Source organism: Pan paniscus, chromosome 11 (genome assembly GCF_029289425.2).
Source record: "Pan paniscus chromosome 11, NHGRI_mPanPan1-v2.0_pri, whole genome shotgun sequence".
Taxonomy (NCBI): Eukaryota; Metazoa; Chordata; class Mammalia; order Primates; family Hominidae; genus Pan; species Pan paniscus.
This window is the reverse complement of record NC_073260.2, coordinates 71,799,976-71,820,709: the sequence shown is the minus strand read 5'-3', so window position 1 is coordinate 71,820,709 and position 20,734 is coordinate 71,799,976. Positions and strand designations below refer to the sequence as shown.

General features: G+C 39.5%; 1 protein-coding gene across 2 annotated transcripts in view; it reads right to left on the bottom strand.

Annotated features, from left to right (window-relative positions):
• The window catches only part of TMC1 (transmembrane channel like 1), a 319,210-nt gene that overhangs the window by 207,574 nt on the left and 90,902 nt on the right, over positions 1 to 20,734 (bottom strand). For both annotated transcript variants that reach the window (XM_055091901.2, XM_055091900.2), the window contains exons 3-4: positions 15,466 to 15,575; positions 3,960 to 4,072 (exon numbers count right to left, since the gene is read on the bottom strand). The gene's annotated coding sequence lies outside the window, so the exon portion shown is untranslated. The remainder of the gene's footprint in view (positions 1 to 3,959; positions 4,073 to 15,465; positions 15,576 to 20,734) is intronic.

Below are 20,734 nucleotides of genomic sequence, written 5' to 3'. Positions count from 1 at the left end.
ATGCAATGGATATTTTATTACTTTTGTATTCCTTTACTTCCTTGCCACCGTTCACTATTCTTCCTATATCTATTTCCATCTCACCCTGGTGACTTTTCCTTTAGGCTTGCCCTCTTTTAGTAGCCCTGTGCTCCTGTTTCATAACAATCCCATCTTCTTGCATGCGCTCTTGTTTTTATAGGCCTCATTGATGCCTTTTTGTGATTGTTTATTCCTGGACAATGACACACATGCTCAGATTTGGTGTTTTCAATAGGCAGAGTGTGGATGGCTGATGCTTTTGGAAGCACCAGAGTGCTCTCTCTGCTTCCCCCCTCAACTTGCTTTGTAAAGAGATGAGAACTTTGAGAAAATGACTATTCAAGAACCTCATATATTTGGTACAAGACTAGCTGTGGAGCCTTGTACTCTGAGAGATATAGTTTGCAAAATAAAGTATTATACTATTTAGTAGACTGTAGTACATAGCAATTTGTAGATTGTAGCTTTCTATAATTTCTCTCTTTCTAGAAAATCAAACTAGCAAGTGGCTCTGGGGAAGAAGATCTCATTCCAGTTCAGCAGAGCTATCCCAAAAGAAATCTAGTTAACACTGAGAATTTTTAAAACGAATTACCCACCTGCTCCCCAGCCATAGATTTATCAGAAAACAAAATAAAACCAGACTCTATAATGCATCTTTTCTTGTCCAGTTACAAAAATATATAGCAATTTTAATTTGCATTTGTAATTTTTATTTGTAAAAGTTAAACAAATTTTAAATTACAAATTTTTACTTTTAAAGTTAAAAACATCATTAAAAATGTGAAAAATGGGCTGGGTGTGGTGCTCACACCTGTAATCCCAGCATTGTGGGAGGCCAAATCCCAGCACTTTTGGAGGCCCAGCACTTTGGGAGGACTTTGAGACTAGCCTGACCAACATAGTGAAACCCTGTCTCTACCAAAAATACAAAAATTAGCCAGGCGTGATGGTGTGCACCTGTAATTCCAGCTACTCTGGAGGCTGAGGTAGAATAATTGATTGAACCCGGAGGCAGAGGCTGCAGTAAGCCAAGATCGTTCCACTGCACTCCAGCCTGGGTGACAGAGTGAGACTCTGTCTCAAATTTAAAAAAAAAAAAAAAAAGTGAAAAATGTATAAAAATAGAAAGAAAAAATTATCCACAGTCCTACCACTCAAACACAATGACCATGATTATTAACATTCTGTGGATTTCTTTCCAGTTTCTTTCTTTAGTATATAGTTTTAATTTGCAGTTTTTAATGTATAGTTTTTAATTTATAGATTGACAGGGAGAGGGATATATATAGATACATATGCAGACATATATAAACACAAAATGTTTCAGTATCTTTTTTTCAGCTAGAATTGTATTAAATGCATCTGGAATGTTATTCATAAACATGATTTTTAATGACACATTAAGTTGCATCAAAGTGATGTACCATAGCTACTTAGGCTGATTCTTACAACTCATCATTGAAGAAACCCTGCAATAAATATTTCTAATAACTTTCCTATTATAAAGTACCAAACCTAGTGCTATTGAATCAAAGGGCATAAACATTTAAAATAGCTTATATATAGTTTACAAAAGTTTTGAAACACTTTATAGACCAATCAGCAAAACACAAATATGCTTATCACATCTTGTTCTTACCAATATTAAATATTTTCATTAGTTTTATTATTTGGTTGGGTTAATTTTTTTTAATTTTAATTACCAATAACACCTAGTTTTAACATGTAATTGTGTACTAATTACATTTCTTCTTTGGGAAAATATTATGATTCTTACAGTGTGTCTTTAAAAGATGGACACCCCAGGCCAGGCGTGGTAGCTCATGCCTGTAATCTCAGCACTTTGGGAGGCTGAGGCAGGTGGATCATCTGAGGTCAGGAGTTCGAGACCAGCCTGGCCAAGATGGAGAAACCCCATCTCTATTAAAAATACAAAAAATAGCCAGGCATGGTGGCAGGTGCCTGTAATCCCAGCTACTCAGGAGGCTGAGGCAGGAGAACCGCTTGAACCCAGGAGGTGAAGGTTGCAGTGAGCCAAGATCACGCCATTGCACTCCAGCCTAGGTGACAGAGTGAGACTCCACCTCAAAAAAATAAAAAATAAAAAGACAGATACCCCAAAACAGAAGGAAAATATCTATCATATTGAGACAATTTTAAAAGGTTATGATCATCCCAAATGTAGAATTTCTAAGGTTATCATTCTCAAGGACTTACATTCTCATTTCTCATAGTCTGCCACACATAACCACTATTTTCTAGTTAAAGCAAACAATTTGCTATGTCTCATATAAGTTATATGCCCTCAAGCCCTTGATTTTGTCTATGTTGTTCCCTTTATCTCAAGTGTCTTTTGCCTTTTCCCAAACACACATAAACACACACACACACAGAAACGGTGGCCTTTGTCAGGCCCCAGTAGCACCTTGTTACCTCTCTCATTGCAGCTAACATTCTGCATTATAATCATTAATATTCCTATTAGTTTTCCCAACTAGCTCATGGGTTCCTTGAGGGCAAGGCCATTTTATCTTTGATCTCTAGATTCTGCATTATTTATCACCATGACTGGAGTAAAATAGAAGCTCAATGAATGGTTCTTCGAATATGGACAGTATTGAATAATAAACACAACTACAACTACCTTCCTAGCTGTAAAACTGATGCTATTCTCAGTTATTGCCATGACTTTGAGGGGCAGCTTCAGACTGAAGAAGCTTATAGAAAGACTATAAGCTTCAGAGTCATCAGACTTAGGTTCAAACTCCCAGCTCTGCCATTCATAGGCTCAATGTCATAGGAATAATTACCTAACGTCCTTGAGACCCTGTTGGAACAAATGGTGATCATAAAGCACACCTTATAGGATTATTTTGAATATAGAAGAGAAAATGAACATAGGTAAAGAATATGACATATAGTAGTGGCTCAATAAATAGTAGACATTTTTCTAGTTATTGCTAATTAGTAAGACTATTTCCATTATGATAAATATTAACACATTTAAAAAAACTGATTCTTATATATTTTTCTTTGCATCATCAAGTCAATAATACAAGGCCAGTTGTGCTATACACAGTCTTGTGCCTAGGCAGAAATATTTATTTTAAGTAAATCTTGGAAAAGAATTAGATCTAATCATAATTTTGAAAAATACAAATTATACTTTCCAAAGGCAAGATAAATAAAGCTCTCTATAAAATAACACATGATCCAATTATCTGGTACCTAATTTTTTTTGTTTGCCTCATTAATTTTGCTTGAAGTATTTAGGGACCTGAAATTACTATAAATAAAAAGTACTACAATCCCTGATGGCAGAAGAAAAGAACTTTCAGAACATGCTCTACTTTCCCCTTCTAAAAATAGATTGACTTGGGCCACACTAAAGAAGCATATGAAATCTGCCCTGTTGAAAATCGATTTAAACTGGTGGTCCATTCGGCACAAGGGTGTGCCCACACACATGCAAGTGCACACATACACACACCAGAAACCCTCCGAAACATGGCTTCTTCTGTTTATCACATAGCCATGATTCATGTGTGCCTTCCATGAAGCTAAAAGGCATTTTGCATTCATCTGCCAACCAGATGAACACAGGAAAAGTCATAAAAACTATACAATTGAGGATGACACAAGTATTTGTTCAGAATGTATCTGCCAAGATCTTTTTCCCTCTCCCCCTACCTCAAACTCCATCCCAAGCTGTTTTTAAGTCCCACATGTTACAGTTTTCCCTTCAAATGACAGCTTAGACAATCTCCCCCAGGATTTAGCAAACCCAGGCCTCATTCTGTACAATCCCATTCCATACAATCCTGCGTGATTAAACATAGCATGTGAAAGGCCAGTACAATGCTAGGCACCAAAACGTGCTCAATATTTAACTGTCTCCTCACTACCTTCCCTTCCGCAGCTCCTTAAGCATTTACCAGACCACTCCACGTGGACAGTTCCTTCCCCACAGGCTCAAAGTTGCTGCCCCCAGCAGAGATTTTCAGATGTGAAGCACAGGGGGTTTTCCATTTTAGAGGCTTCTGGCATCCTAAAATATGAAAAAAAAAAAATCCAATACAGATTTTTAAAAATAATAGTACCTTTTCAACTTTCACATCTGAGCAAAGAATGTTTTTTAAATACAATATATTCTATGATGGTATTTACAAGGTAACTACAGGATTTGTTAAAAAGATGCCACAGACAAGAATAGCCAAGAAATGCAACAGGAGTTTCAAATGCATGCTACGTGGCCTCTTCCAAATCTGTTAATTGCGTTTCTGTCTGTGTGTACAACCTCATTTGGAAGTGACATTTGAAATACACATTTGAAGTTCTTTGAAATGTAGCTCTTCGTTTAAAGGCCTTACTCCCACCCGTGCCCATCCTTGTCATAATGCTTGCCTCCAAGCATCTCTGGCAAGGAAACCACAAGCAAGTAATGAAGAAAATAGGGTGAGACTTGCCCTGAAAAAAGGTGGGAAAGAGAGGATTAGAGGAGCCAAATGAGGCCACTGCAGTGGGATCTACTTGTGGATGGAACTAGAGAAATTTCTTTCCGCAGCCTCCTAGCAACTCATTCACTGTTGTCAAGGAGGCCTTGACCCCCACTGGGATAAGCAGGGTCCCACACCAGCCTCCCAGGAGGGTGAACTAGATCAGGACCCCTGACAATCAAACCAATGAATTGGCAGGGTATGACTAGAATAATGCTCCCCAGACCGCTCTGGCAGAAAGAAGCTATTCCTCCCGCAGAGAGGCATTAAGAGTTTATAACTTTTAAACTGAGACTGTTTTTCTGAAGTAATTACAAGGCACCAATGGACACTGAACACTGGGTACTATTTTAAATGATGAACTATTTTAATTGCAGGAGAAATAAACAATAAGAGATTTAAAGTTATGACTATAATGACAGACCAAAAAAAAAAAAAAAAACCAACAACATAGTAGTACATTTATGACTCAAAACTACCAGTTAAAGTATAACATTAAAAATACACCAGGGTATGATCTACCCATGCTATTGTGGAATTGTTGGGTTTGTGATGTGATGTGATGTGATGGTTTAATGCATTATTAAATTGTAGAAAAAAATTATACACACATAAATAATATGGAGAGAGGGCCCATGATGTGGCAAACAGCACAGATTTGGCATTCTTCTCATCTTCTTACCCCTCCTTACCCCACTGCATTCTGGTTCCTGCCCCATCACTCCCTAGCCCCCAATTTCCCTCAAACTGCATTTGTCAACAATGAAAGCTCATTGGTGCTAATCAATCTTGTCTTACTCCATCTCTTTCCATAGCATTTAACTCTGTGGACAACACTCTTCTTTCTGAAATACTCTCATTCTTGGCTTCCTGGACATCATCTCTTGGATGGATGCCATTTGATCACCTTATTCACTCCTTCTCTGTCTCCTTGCAAATGTTTCTTTATTTCTTCCTGGTCTCTTCAGTGTTGTTACTAAAGGTGCTATTGTCAGCTTTTTATTTTTTTCTTTCTCAATGTATATTATCTTTCGGGTGATGTCATCCATTCAAATGACTTCAAGCACTTTTCTCCTTGTAAAAGGACTTCCTGATCCACATCTCCAAGCCAGATCTTTCTCCTTAGCTCCAGACCTCTAGAGCCAAATGCCTGCCAGACACCTGTATCAGTGACATTACTGTAGGAAAAACCACCCTAGAACAGTGACTTCAATCAATGATAACCATTTATTTTACTTTCAAATCTGGAGGTTGACTGGGTTCAGCAAAGCAGTTCTCCCTCAGGGTCTCTCATGCAGTTGTGGTCAGACAGTGACTGGGGCTGAAATTACCTAAGTCTCCTTCATTTGAACATCTGTCTCCTGGGCTGGGAAGACTTGACTAGCTGGGGGCTTGAAATCCAAACCAACTCTCTTATATATAGGTATATAATCACTCTATGCAGTGGCCTCATGGTAGCCACACTTCTTACATGACAACTGAAAGCTCAAAAAGAAAATATCAGCCTCTCATGTTCAGAACTGATCTGACATTCACAGCTAAGCCATGTCATTCTCTTGTTGGACATATACAATCTTATAGAACACCAATCTCAGACAAAGTTACTCTGCGACCAAGATAAAATGAAATAAAATCAGCCTACTTCATCATTTGTGTAAGGACAGACAAAACAAGGTCACTATGCCACCTATAAAATATACAACCCTAGAATTACTCCCATTTTCTGAGAGCATTCAATCTAGACCAAACCCCTGATTCCTTTTTTTTTTTTTTTTTTTTGAGACAGAGTCTCGCTCTGTCACCCAGGCTGGAGCACAGTGGCGCGATCTCAGCTCACTGCAAGCTCCGCCTCCTGGGTTCACGCCATTCTCCTGCCTCAGCCTCCTGAGTAGCTGGGACTACAGGCACCCGCCACCACGCCCGGCTAATTTTTTGAATTTTTAGTAGAGACGGGGTTTCACTGTGTTAGTCAGGATGGTCTAGATCTCCTGATCTCGTGATCCACCTGCCTCAGCCTCCCAAAGTGCTGGGATTACAGGCGTGAGCCACCGTGCCTGGCCACCCCTGATTCCTTAAACCTTCCCCCAAATCACCCAACCAAAGCCCAAATCTTTCAATAGGTGCTTTCTAAAACCCTCTTACTGAGATAACCTATGGTTCCCCCTGGTCAATGTTCTCTCTTGCTACAATAAGCAATAAATCCAATTTGTTTAGCTGCAGGGGTGTTCCTGGGGGGCTTTGGTGGAAGGACACTAATAGCTCCCAGAGCAAGTGTCTCCAGAGAAACCAACATGGTCTTTTCTAAACTAGCCTTGGACATCACATTCCTGCATTCTATTCATCAGATCTGTCACAAAGGCCCATTTAGATTCAAGGGGAGGAGACAAAGACATCTCCTCTTGATGGAAACAGTGTCAAAGAATTTTCAGACATGTTTTAAAACCATCACAACATCTATATTCAGATGCCCACAGCAACTTAATAGTCATCAGTTCCAATACTGAACGCATGATCCATTCTCCTGTTTTTGTACCTTTTCCTAGGTACAATTTGTCCGCAGGACTTGGCCACTTCCTCAATGGAAAATCCAGGTCATCCTCACTACTTCCCACTCATCTCATCACTCACCAAGTTGGTCTTTTAGGGTAGATGCAGTTAAGCCACACATTTTCAGAACACATTGCAGGTGAGTTATGAGTTTGAGCAGCTGTACCACCTGAATCTGTTCCACAGAAGCTCCCACAACTGCTACCTACAAACAATCAGTAGTGGAGGAAACAGCTCAGGCCTGGTGCATAATTGGGCTAGTGTGATTTATTGCCTCTAGCCAGAGATAGTCTGCTGTTGCATTTCATCCTCACTTGAGGTGGCCCCAAAGAAGAGAGGTAAAGGGAAATCCTCCCAGTGGGGAAAACTATGAGCAACACACTTAGTTATTCATTTCATATGGAAGAAAAGACCAGATCCTTAAGTATGCACTGGCTTCTAAGCAGTAGTGAATGGCTTGGCCATTTCAACAGGACAAGAAAAAAAGATTTGAAGCTCAGAGAAAAGGTGTGGGAAAAAAATGTATGTGGACAACCCTACGGGAATAAACACAAAGCAGATCTCACACTACTGCCCGACTGCAAAGAAGACTCTCAACAACCACGTGCTCAGGATGATCCATCCTGCCTTTTAGCCAGGCTGTCTTTAGCCACCCCAGTTCTTGTGCAGGAAAGCCCATAAATAGTGTCTCTAGTGCTGCAATCACTATGGTGCTATGCATGGTCATATTTGAGCTCCCACTTACAAAAGATAATTCAGCTACTGTCAATGCTAAATTTCCAACCTGTCAGCCACGGAATCTGATGCCAAGACCTTGACATAGTACCGTTCCTCAGGGAGGGTGGCTACACAACCATCTATCGGAACCATCTGTCTTGGAGGGAAAAGCAACGTGTCCTTACCAGAATCAACACATATTCTGAGTATGGATTTACCTTTTCTTCCTGCAGTTCCTCTACCAGTACCACCATCCAAGGGCTCACCAGTACCTGGTCTATCAGTATGGTGCCCCTTACAGTATAGACTAGGACCAAGATGACATTTTACAGCAAAGGAAGTGCACCATGGTGCACATTTATCATGGGAGTCACTGGTCTTATCATTTACTCTATACCCTAGAAACACCTAAAATGATGGAATAGCCTGGTAAAGGCTCAGTTACGGCACCAGCTTGGGAAGAAAACCTTGTGGGCCTGGGAAATTAACTTCATGATATGGAATACACACAACACTAACCGCTGATACATGGTTCGCTGCCCAGTAGCTAAAATGCATGGGTCGAGGAACTAAAGAATAGAAATATGATCGAACCTGCTCATTAGAACTCCCAGTGAATGACCATAAAAGTTTGTGCATTCTGTCCCTGAAAACTCAGGTTTTCTGGATTAAAGATCTTATTCCCTGGAGTAGAATGACATTTCTACCAAAAAACACATTAATGTCCCCACTGACCTGGAAGCTGAAATTACCAAAGGATTACTTTGAGTTCCTCAAGCCAGTGAGCCAGCAAGCAAAGAAAGGAATTACTGTTTGGCAGAGCCCATAGACCACGATTTCCTTGAGGAGCTAGGGTTACTACACAACAGAAGCCAAGAAAGAACATGTCTAAACCCCAGGAAAACCAACAGCTCTGTCCACACTTTTTGATAGAGGACTTGGGGAATATTCATGATTTCTGGAGGCATCTTGGTATCTCTGTGTCCGATGACCCTAGCAAATGAGCAATTACAGCAAAGATGAGCCAAAAAAAAGAAAAAAAGAAAAAAAAAAACAGGGAGAGAGAGAGAAGACAAATAAAACCCTTTCTTTCATTTTTGTTTTTCTTTTGTTGTTGTTGTTGTTTTTCTTTTGTTTGTTTTTTTTTTGAGATGGAGTCTCGCTCTGTCACCCAGGCTGGAGTGCAGTGGCACAATCTCGGCTCCCTGCAACCTCCAACACCCGGGTTCAAGTGAGTCTCCTGCCTCAGCCTCCCGAGTAGCTGGGATTACAGGCACCCGCCACCACACCCAGCTAATTTTTGTACTTTGAGTAGAGATGGGGTTTCACCACATTGGCCAGGCTGGTCTTAAACTCCTGACCTCAGGTGATCTGCCCACCTCAGCCTCCCAGAGTGCTGGGATTACAGGCATGAACCACCACACCCAGCCAATAAAACGCTTTCAAACAAGGGTCTGGGTCACCTCACCAAGGGAATAACAGATAATCGAAACAATTTTATGCCAGTGTGTGGATAGCTCCCTACTTATTTAACAAGTCCGGTATTGTTGAGCCTTTAACTTTTGTATCATTCAAGGTCCAAGTGGAAGACAAAAACTATGATAATTATTTGAACAGGGAAAATTTAATGTTCCAAAAATTACCTACTAAAAGATATATAAAGGAGGACTCTAAGGGGCCCAGGCATCAAGAATTTTAAAAGCAGCTATTATTTCTAGGCTGAGGAAGAACAGTAAAGGCACTAAGGATGAGGAGAAGCCCTCCTTGACCCAAGGCTGAGATTCAGACCTCTTCAGAGAGATAGTAACTACCACAGGCAGCCTGCAGGAACAAAGAAACGACTGAGTGCAAAGGCTGGCATTGATCCATAAAAGCAATCTATCATCACTGGTGGATGAGAGTGGTTGGAAGCTGGTCTACAGGAGTGACCTTCCTTTGCTTTGTGCTGTGGGTGGGCCAGAGTTTATCTATAGAAGTGACCCACCATTGCTGGTGGGTATGGACAGGCTGAAGTTACTCTGAAATCGCTGCTGGTAGGGAAAGATGGCCTGTAGGTGCACCTGGAGCCTCTATTCCATTGTAGGGTCTCTCCAGTGCCCTCAATTGACAAAGTTGAATATCCCCCAAATTTGCAAAAGAGAAAGATCCACAGGGTCCAGCTCCATTCACACAAAGCAAGATAAACAAGGGTGGATTTGGAGCTCAGAGACATAAACTGATATCTGCCACCTTGCAAATTTTTGTTATAGATAAAATTATTATCAACATTCAAATAATTCTTTGCAGATATCTTATGATTATTTTCCTTAGGATAGATTCCAAGAGGTAGAATTAACAAGACAAACTATTTGTATGTTTAAAAATATTTGAGTATATAATAATAAAATTTCCTTATAAATGTGCCAATTTATGTTCACCCGAGGAGAGTATGAATATATGAAGGAAGCCTAAGCACAATCTGCATGATTCTCGGAGGGTGATTTTCTAGAACAAATTCTCAGACACTGAGTGATCTTAGCCGACTGCCCAGTTTAGCCAGCTTTTGTTCTCTACTCATTTGCTGTACAGCCTTTCCGTAGAGTGATTTTAGTTTGCTTATTAAAGTGGCTCTCAAAGCAGAGATAAAACTAAAGTTCTAAGAGTCAGGAAAAGATTTTTTTTAATCTTACATGAGAATATTCACAAGCAACATTTGATTCTTGAAAGAAATACAATTCAGGAAAACCAACAGCTATGTCCACACTTTTGGATTGAGGACTTGGAAAATATTCACGATGTCCTCTCACAAATGTCAAAGGTCTCCTGTAAGACACTAACTCCCAGGGATGTTGTGAGGGTCAGTAATAACATGTAAGGCACACAGGGGGAGTCAATAAATAGTAGCTTGATCCCCTGAGAGCATTGCTGTTAAATTGCTAAGAATCCAAGGATATATGTTTTTCATTTTATTAAAGTTGTTTTCAATGTGTATGTAAATATGCCCTTTATGGCCAAGCTAAATCTGTGTTACAATAACGTGTTATTCTCTGATGACTAGTTACAGATTGTATTGTATCTCAAGAGGTATTTTCTATACATTTGTGTAATCAGTTATGAAAAGACATAAGGAATAAGGGCAATTCACCATTTTAAAGAAATTAACCTCATAAGGGGATCCTTCTTCTAAGTGGCTCACTTGGTTGCCAAGTAGACTGACATCGATCAGTCATGATGCAGTTAGTGAAAAGTTCTTTGACACAGGTGGGTGGTGCAAGTGTTTACACCAGGCATAGTAAACTCATTTTCAGCTAACTCAGAGCATAAAGCAATAATATTTGCAGGGGCATTTAGGTGAAGAATCTCCTTCTGAGGTTAATTTCTCTAAAATAGTCAATTGCCTTTATTCTTTACATCCTTTCATAGCTAACTACAGCAATGTATAGAAAATACCTGGAGGTACCATGTAATTACTATAATTACTATAAATCTACACTGGTCAGATCTTCAGATCCTTGAAGGTCAATCTTTAGTCACTTATTAATCACCCCATGATAAATTCAACTATACCAAATTTGGCCATTTTTCTCCAGATTTAAGAGATAAGTACGAAATTTTGCACACATAGATGAAGTATCCAGGACCATGTCAAAGTAATAGAAATCTGGCTAGGTATGGTGGTTCAGGACTGTAATGCCAGCACTTTGAGAGGCTGAGGTGGGAGGATCACTTGAGTCCAGGAGTTCGAGATCAGCCTGGACAACATAGTGAGACCTCATTGCTACAAAAAAAAAAAAATTCTTTTTTTAATTAGCCAGGCATGATGGTGCCTGCCTTATAGTCCCAGCTACTCAGGAGGCTGAGGTGAAAGGATCATTTGAGCCCAAGAAGTCGAGGCTTCAGTGAGCCATGAGTACACCACTGCACTCCCGTCTGGGCAACAGAGCCAGATCCTATCTTAATAATAATAATCTAATTTTTAAAACATAACCACATTTTGTACTTTTGACATTTTTTTCTTTGCTTGGCAATAATGGCCTTGAGCATGTCACTTTGCTTTTTGGTGACTTAAAAATTTGTAAAATTAGGCCAGGCACAGTGGCTCCTGCCTGTAATCCTAGCACTTTGGGAGGATGAGGTGGGTGGATTCCAAGGTCAAGAGATTGAGACTATCCTGGCCAACATGGTGAAACCCCGTCTCTACTAAAAATACAAACATTAGCTGGGCATGGTGGCACGTGCCTGTAGTCCCAGCTGCTCAGGAGGCTGAGGCAGGAGAATCACTTGAACCCAGGAGGTGGAGGTTGCAGTGAGCTGAGATCACACCACTGCACTCCAGCCTGGTGACAGAGCGAGACTCTGTCTCAAAGTAAATAAATAAATAAATTAATTAATTAATTAAGTTAAATTAGATCTGTAGTTTCCTACCTGGAGGATCAAATCCCTAAACACAGGTACAAGCATTGTCTATAACCTAAAAAATAATGTACTTTTCTATTCATATGCTTTTGTTTTTATAAAATATTTTAATTTTTAATTTTTTGTTTAGTAAATACTAGTTAAATAACATATTTTGTATTAAAAAATATAAAATTATACATGCTAACTGTAGAAGATTGGAACATAAAGAGAAACTAGAATACAACCACTTGTAATCCTGCCACACAGATACAGCAACTATTCACATTTCACCATTTATTCATTCAGTTTTCTTTTTATGGATATTTATACCTAAATCATTTAAAATAAACTGGAATATACTGCATGCATAATATTTTATGACTTGTTGTGTGTGCTTTACAGCATATTGTAAACATCTTCCTAAATCATAAACTTCTCTTCTACAAGGTTTAAATGACCTTTCTATATATAAGGGCACACTGCTAGTTTTGAATATTTAAGTTGTTTCTAATATTTCATTATTTTAAATAATGCTGCTATGAGTATCTACGATATGATTAAATTTGTGTCTTGACAAATTAAGATTTATTATTCTTAATGTTCACATTATTCCATTTCTGGACACTGGGGGCCTCTTCATGGTGGCTCCTGAGTTCTTTTGATAAAATTACTATAGTCTTTCATAGTGTATCTGCTTTTCAGTATGACAAATGTTCCAGGCACTTTTTGTATGTGTTCTGCTCTGTATCTGAAAACATCCAATTCTCCAAGGAGCCCTCATTCCTTTTAGTGGAAAATGGCATTTGGAGAGCACCATCTGGGCACTAGGGCTGTTTATTGTCGTTGCTACTGGCTTGGTAATTGTTGCGAGTTCTATTCAGGAGACTGAATTTGAAAATAATTTTTTAAAAGAAAACACATTATGAGTTTATACTGAGGTTTCCAGTTTAAATTTAAGATAACATTTTTACTAGCTTCTTTAATTTTATATTTTTCTTTGTTTTTCTCTGAAATCTTGGTCCCTAATGGCATTAACATAATCATGTTTATACATTATCCTAATAGCTATGCATCCATATGTTATGATAAGCATAAACATGATTACGTTAACATATGTATTATAAATATAACTATTTTAAAATAACAATACCAAAATTACTATTTATGATATAATTATTGAAAACTATTCAGGATTGTTGCAGTTCATTTTACCTTTATTTATATCTTGCTTATTTTTACCTTTATTTATATTTACCTTTATTTCTATCTCGGTAGGGATGCACAGTCACATCAGTATGTGTTAAAGTCACTTGAAATAAATTCTGTCTGTGTGGTTATGCTACCAACTCAACTTACAGTTAGTTTAATGTATTTCTTTTGACTTCCTTTTTAGAAATTGTTCCGTTTTTATTCTATTTTTTTCTTAATTATGGAAAATACTAACTCGGCTTCAAAGTCAAATGTACTAAAAAGAGATCCAGACGGGCGGGTGTGGTGGTTCACACCTGTAATCCCAGCACTTTTGGAGGCCATGGTAGGTGGATCACTTAAGGTCAGGAGACCAGCCTGGCCAACATGGTGAAACCCAGTCTCTACTAAAAATACAAAAATTAGCTGGGCATGTTGGTGGGCACCTGTAATCCCAGCAACTCGAGAGGCTGAGGCAAGAGAGTCACTTGAACCCCGGAGGCAGAGGTTGCAGTAAGCTGAGATCAAGCGACTGCACTCCAGCCTGGGTAACAAAATGAGACTTTGTCTCAAAAAAAAAAAAAAAAAAAGAGGTACCCAGAGAAGTCTTGCTCCTATCCTTGTCTTCACCTTTTTCCTCTGTCCCTCTAGAAATCTCACACACACACACACACACACACACACACACACACACACCACACATAGACTTCTTGGGTAAATGGTAACTACTATTCACATTTTCTCTAGTTTGCTCTTTCACTTAACAGCGCTTCCTGGAGATTACCACTGGCAGTGAGTAGAAATAGATCTTATTCCTTCTCTCAGCTGTGTGATGCAGCTATAACATCTTGGGTTCACACAGTCTCGATTAGTGGACATTTGGGTTGTTTCCAGTCTTTTCTCTTAAAAATCATGCTGCAGTAAATAACCTTGAATACAATTATTTTCATGTTTTCAGGTGCTATTATTTTTTAATTTATATAAATGCCTGTGTGATGAATAAAATACAAGTTATTTTGGAACATTACTGAATTCACAGTGGTCTTATGCCATTTGGTATTATCTCATTTAATATATTTACAACTTGCGGCTGCCATCATGTGATGGTCAGAGAAAATCTCAAACATTTAAAAAGAGACCACAGGCCAGGCACAATGGCTCACGCCTGTAATCCCAGCATTTTGGGAGGCCGAGGCAAGCAGATCACTTGCGGTCAGGATCAAGACCAGCCTGGCCAACATGGTGAAACCCCGTCTCTACTAAAAATACAAAAAAATTAGCCGGACATGGTGGCAGGCACCTGTAATCCAAGCTACTCAGGAGGCTGAAGCAGGAGAATCATTTAAATCCAGGAGGCAGAGGTTTCAGTGAGCCGAGATAGCACCCCTGCACTCCAGCCTGCGCAACAGAGCAAGACTCCATCTCAAGAAATAAATAAATAAAAATAAAAAGAGAGAGAGACCACATACAGGACTGCATAAGCGTTTTTCATATCCAAAAGGAAATAAATGAATAACTCTTGAAGGAAAAATCATCCTATATATCTGTCTAATTTTTAACTTAATTTTGCTTAAATACATAATACAAAATGAAATATAAATGCCTTATGATTATAGTCCTTATATAATAATGGCAAGACTAAACAATTTTACAAAGTCAAACCTACAAAGGAAACAACATTCAAATCAACAACACTAATGTGATTTGATGGATGATGTGGCTCCCATGAAAGCTAGCCAGCTCCTTCCTTGTGAACATGCTACCAATTACAGCGGGGGTGGGAACAGCAGTGGGTGGGAGCAGGTTCTTGGGAATGTGGTTCATTCATCCTTTTGTGCCCTTATAAGGATTGATTTTTCAACTGCTTTCCTCCATTCACAGCCCTGTCCTGCAATATTCTAGCCCATTCCATTATTGGACATTTAGTTTAGGAAAATGCATCACTTACAAATTAGGTTGATATCTGCTCTGTTCTTATTGGACTTCAACAATAAAAGATATACTGCTCAGTACTAACACAACCTCGATTGTACATCAGTACTAAGCCCTAAATTTCAGTGTAATGATCCTGAACATTACATACATGTATGTAATGTGTGTTTCTGTGTATACTTACTCATTTTAGATTTCCCCATTTCACGTCTAGTAAACAGTAGAGCTGAGATTCAAACCAAGGTCTATCTGTTCCACTGCACCACGCAGACTAAAACATTGATCTTTCATGGCCTGGAATTATAAAGGTAGAAGTGGTTGTGATTCATTTGGAGGGGACTTGGATCTGAATCCAGATAATTGTAGCACAGTTCTGCTGTAAACCAACTTTGTGAATTTTACCTGTCCCTGACCCTGTCACAGTTTGAGCTTCCTCAACTATAATGTGAAGAGACGGCATTAAATCATTGCTAGGGCCTTTACAGTTATAATTTCTGTGAATGTTCCATGCTGGCAAACATCCCATATATGACAGAGGAATGGCTCAAGTAATATTCTCTGTTTTAGCAGTGGAGTTTCCACTTTCATCCCTAAGCATCAACAAACGGGGTCAATAGCCAGGCACGGTGGCTCACGCCTGTAATCCCAGCACTTTGGGAGGCTAGGGCAAAGGAATCACCTGAGGTCAAGAGTTCGAGACCAGCCTGACCAACATGGTGAAACCCCATCTCTATTAAAAAAAATTAGCTGAGTGTGGTGACGGGCGCCTGTAGCCCAGCTACTCAGGAGGCTAAGGCACAAGAATTGCTTAAACCCGGGAGGCAGAGGTTGCAGTGAGCCAAGATCGTGCCATTGAACTCCAGCCCGAGCGACTGAGTGAGACCCTATCTCAAAGAAAAAATAATAATAATAAGAAAGGTGTCAAAGCAAAAAGAGAGGCTGGAAAATTATTCTGTGAATTTGGGGAGTATCTATTCCAAACAACTTAATGCTAAAGGATGACCATTTGATTGAAGGATATGGTTTTTTAAAAACCTATACATTACTATGGAATCACCACATTGAAGTCGAAAAGACATTTTGGAAATAATATAATCTCTCATTTTACAGAAGCAGTTATGTGATTTCCCTAAGATCACGCAGCTTATTTGTACTATAGATAGGACTTATTACCTGGGTTTTTAAGATCCAATATACCATAATGCCCTCAAAATTATCTTCTCATATTTATCACCAAAAGTACAGAAAAGGAAAGCAGTCTCAGAGAGTGGTTGAAAATAGGCTCTAAAATTAAATTGTCTGGGTGCAAATTCCAACAGTATCACTGACTGTGTGACTTTGAGCCAAGTACATAACCTCTTTATGACTCAGTTTTCTTCATCTATAAAATGGAGATGACAATAATTGCACACCCCTCCAGTTTACCAGGAGAATTAAAATAGTAATTCATGTAAGTTGTTTAGTATATTGCCTGACACATAGGAAATGAAAAATATTAACTAGAATTAAGATTAAACTATGTATTTAACATACTGGCTTAATTTGGTTTAATTTTGGTTTAATGTTGAAGCCAAATTTGGTTTAATGTTTCAATTATACTTATTTCACTGGTATGCAGGATCAGAATTATCCTAAAATGATATTTCAAGGATTGTAAGTTTAGAAGCTATCTTATAACTGGCTGGGCTCAGTGGCTCACATCTGTAATCCTAGCACATTGGAAAGCCAAGGCGGGTGGATTGCCTGAGCTCAGGAGTTTCAGACCAGCCTGGGCAACATGATGAAATCCTGTCTCTACTAAAATACAAAAAATTAGCCAGGTATGGTGGCAGGCACTGTAATCCCAGCTACTCAGGAGGCTGAGACACAAGAATCACTTGAACCTGGGAGGCGGTACAGTGAACCGAGATCACGCCACTGCATTCTGGCTAACAGAGCAAGACTCTGTCTCCAAGGGGGAAGAAAAAGTTATCCTGTAATAAAAGGTGTCTAATAGCAAAAATGAACTCTAATTTTAAGAAGATTGGACCCAAGTATAAAGCTGTTTTTCACTGTAATATTTTAAGGCCAAGTTATTCCCTTGAAAACCTTGCAAAAATTAATCACAAATTACATATAAGCAGCATTTCTTCCACTGTTTTTCTCAAGACGTGTCCCTCATTAAGCAGTTGATGATCTGATTTTTGCAAGTGTATAGACATTGCTTTAACATCACCACATTTAACTAACAGCAATTAAATCCATTTAACACACTAAGTATGAATTTCAAAAGGCCTTTATGACTGTTTATCTCATCTTTATGGACCTTTAAACTTAATAGCTTTGGTTGCAATAAAGAAGTGATTTCCAAAAGTTAAGCATCTCTTCAAGGCCACTCCAGGCTTTCCAGCTGATCAAAATTATGACATCATCCAAACACTGACCTCCATGTGTCATTGTTCTTCAAACTGGACACAAACGAACAATGTGTGGGGGTGAAGGTGGGGAGTGTCATGGTCTCTGGTCATTGCACAAGGGCATTAGTCAAAGGAAATATCAGTTCAGTTCAAGAATACCAACGTTGCAGTTCTGCTCAGGTTCAATAGTTTTAGGATAATATATAGGCTCCTTTAAAACTCACAGTACAATAGCCCATATCAGTTACCATCCTTTCCTCTCTTTCTCATTCTGAAATGTTAAAGTATCTAGTTTTAAACATAGAGCCCCAAAAGAATATAATGAAAAGGACTAGCTCATGGCCACACTGCCCATCCTACCTTTTCCAATCACTAATTTTCCCAGCTGTCATCCTTCCTTCTTCTCGCCATTGGTAAAATGTCCCCAGTCTCTCTCAACTCCTGAGACTTTTGTTAATCCTGTCTAGCCACATCAGTTACACTCCTCCCACAACACGCACACACACACAAGAAAACACGCTTGTCAGTATTCTTATTTTTGGATGGTTCAGCCACTCATCTCCGACCCCCACAGCACCCACCACCCACACTCATACCATTCTCACATTCATTCCATTGAGCCACATCTGAGTCTTTCACAGATAGTCCTTCCTCTTAATCAGCAAGCAAAGGAAATCCAAGAAGAGATAGGTTTTGCTAAAAGAGGTATGAATACTTTCACTGCCCACCCAAAAGATAATCAGGGGGCAAAAAGACTAAGTTATGGAGGATTAATATGACTAACGACTTGATGGGTGACAAAATTGCTAAAGAAACCATCAATTTCTGGGCTGGGAGCAGTGACTCACACCTGTAATCCCAGCACTTTGGAAGGCCGAGGCAGGTGGATCATCTGAGTTCGGGAGTTGAAGACCAGCCTGGCCAACATGGTGAAACCCCATCTCTACTAAAAATACAGAAATTAGCCAGGCATGGTGGCCAGTAGTCCCAGCTACTCAGGAGGCTGAGGCAGGAGAATCGCTTGAACCCGGGAGGCGGAGGTTGCAGTGAGCCAAGATCCCGCCATTGCACTCCAGCCTCGGAAACAAGAGCGAAACTCCATCAAAAAAAAAAAAAAAATCACATTTCTGAATAAACACAACTTACACCACTTTTTATGAAAAGTATCATAAAATAATTAAAAAATAAGAACTAGAAAAAAACTCAGCTCCTAACAATCCTTCATAGTTATAAAATTAACTCTGTGATTCTTTTCACCAAGCCACAGCGATATGATGAACAAACTGACAATCTTTTTAACATCTTCAAGACCAGCATTTCTCAACCTCAGCACTATTGATATTTTGGGCAGGGTAATTTTTGTTGTGGGGGCTGTCTTGTGCATTGCAGTATGTTTAGCAGTATCCCTGGATTTTATCCACTACATGCCAGTAGCACTACTCCTCCAGTTGTGACAACCGAAAATGTCTTAAATTAACAAATGTCCCTTAGGGAGCTAAATTATCCCAGATTGAGAACCACTCTCACAGATTAGATGGAAAACTTCTTGTCCTAGATCATGGGTCTTTCAATTATAGCCTATGGGCCAAAAGCAAAGCTCATTGCCTGTTTTTGTAAATAAAGTTTTATTGAAACACAGCTACATTCATTCACTTACTTAACATCTATGGCTGTTTTCTCACTGAGATAGCAGAGTTGAGTGGTGGTAACACAGATTGTATAACTCACAGATCAAAAATATTTACTGCCTGGCTTTTTACAAAAAAAAAATGTTTGGGCTGGGAGTGGTGGCTCTTGTCTATAATCTCAGCATTTTGGGGGGCCAAGGTGGGAGGATTGTTTGAGCCCAGGAGTTCAAGACCAGCCTGGGCAAAATGGTGAGACCCTGACTCTACAAAAAAAATACAAAAAATTAACCAGGCATGGTGGTGCACACCTGTAGTCCCAGCTACTCAAGAGGCTGAGGTGGAAGGATCACCTAAGCCAGGGAGATCAAGGCTGCAGTGAGTAGTAAGCATACACTGGTTAAGTTATGTAGGCAATTGAACAGATATAGCAGGGTATAGAGAAATTTCAAGGGCCTAAGAAAGCTGGGCATTATTACCAACTCTAGGCCTGAAGGGGAAAGGATCCTGATGACCCTGTAGGTCACAGCAGATTATACCTTGCCTCTCATTCTCCCTCCCTGCAAGCTCTTGCAAGTGCTCCCCAAGGGCAAAATCCAAACAGAAGCAGGAGGGCAAAGCAGCCCACTGATATGGTCCATATAGGTCAGCCTCCCGGGTCATAGAGCAGCATGGTGAAGGAAGGAGAATGGCCGTGGGGGACAGAGCGGGACAGAAGATAGCCACATAGAGCCTTAATATACAAAACTGGTCAAAGCACATGTGCTGTGATGTTTAACAGGAGAAGCTACTGAGATCAACACAGGGTGGTCTTTTCTCTAATCCACGATTCAAGACTCCAAGGAATGCAGCTTGAAAATCCCACCCAAGACCTTCTTCTGGCTTTTAACTTCATTTGTATCCTTTCTAAAAACAAAGTCCCATGTTCAGATATTTTAATGCTGTCTTTTCTAACAAGCCACAATCCTCAAGCCTACTCTTACCATTCAAGCCTTCAACTCTCAGCCACAGACATGCTCCCCATTCCTCCTGCCCCCTACCTTCTCTGCTCATGCCCCCAAGCTGCAAAGCACTAACAGACAATTTTGAAAGACTCTAATTACTAAATCCACCACATTGTCATAATATCAAACAACAGGGACCTAACTGATGCTCAGTTTCTCATGACTTGGCTGAAACTTGTCCTTAATATCCTAATTGCAAAATCCGATGGCCTTTTTCCCAAGTCTTATCAACCTTTACCTCTCTATAGCAAAATACCTTTCCATCATTTCTTGCCTCTTGATTTACCTCTTCCTTTGGCTTCTATAGTGCAGTACATTCTATGATCTTCTTATAGTTCTTTGACCAACTCTTCTTCATATCCTTCATGGGTGCTTCTAATTGAAGGAAAGAAATTTCTCCAAAGAACCTAATAATAAATGATGGTTCC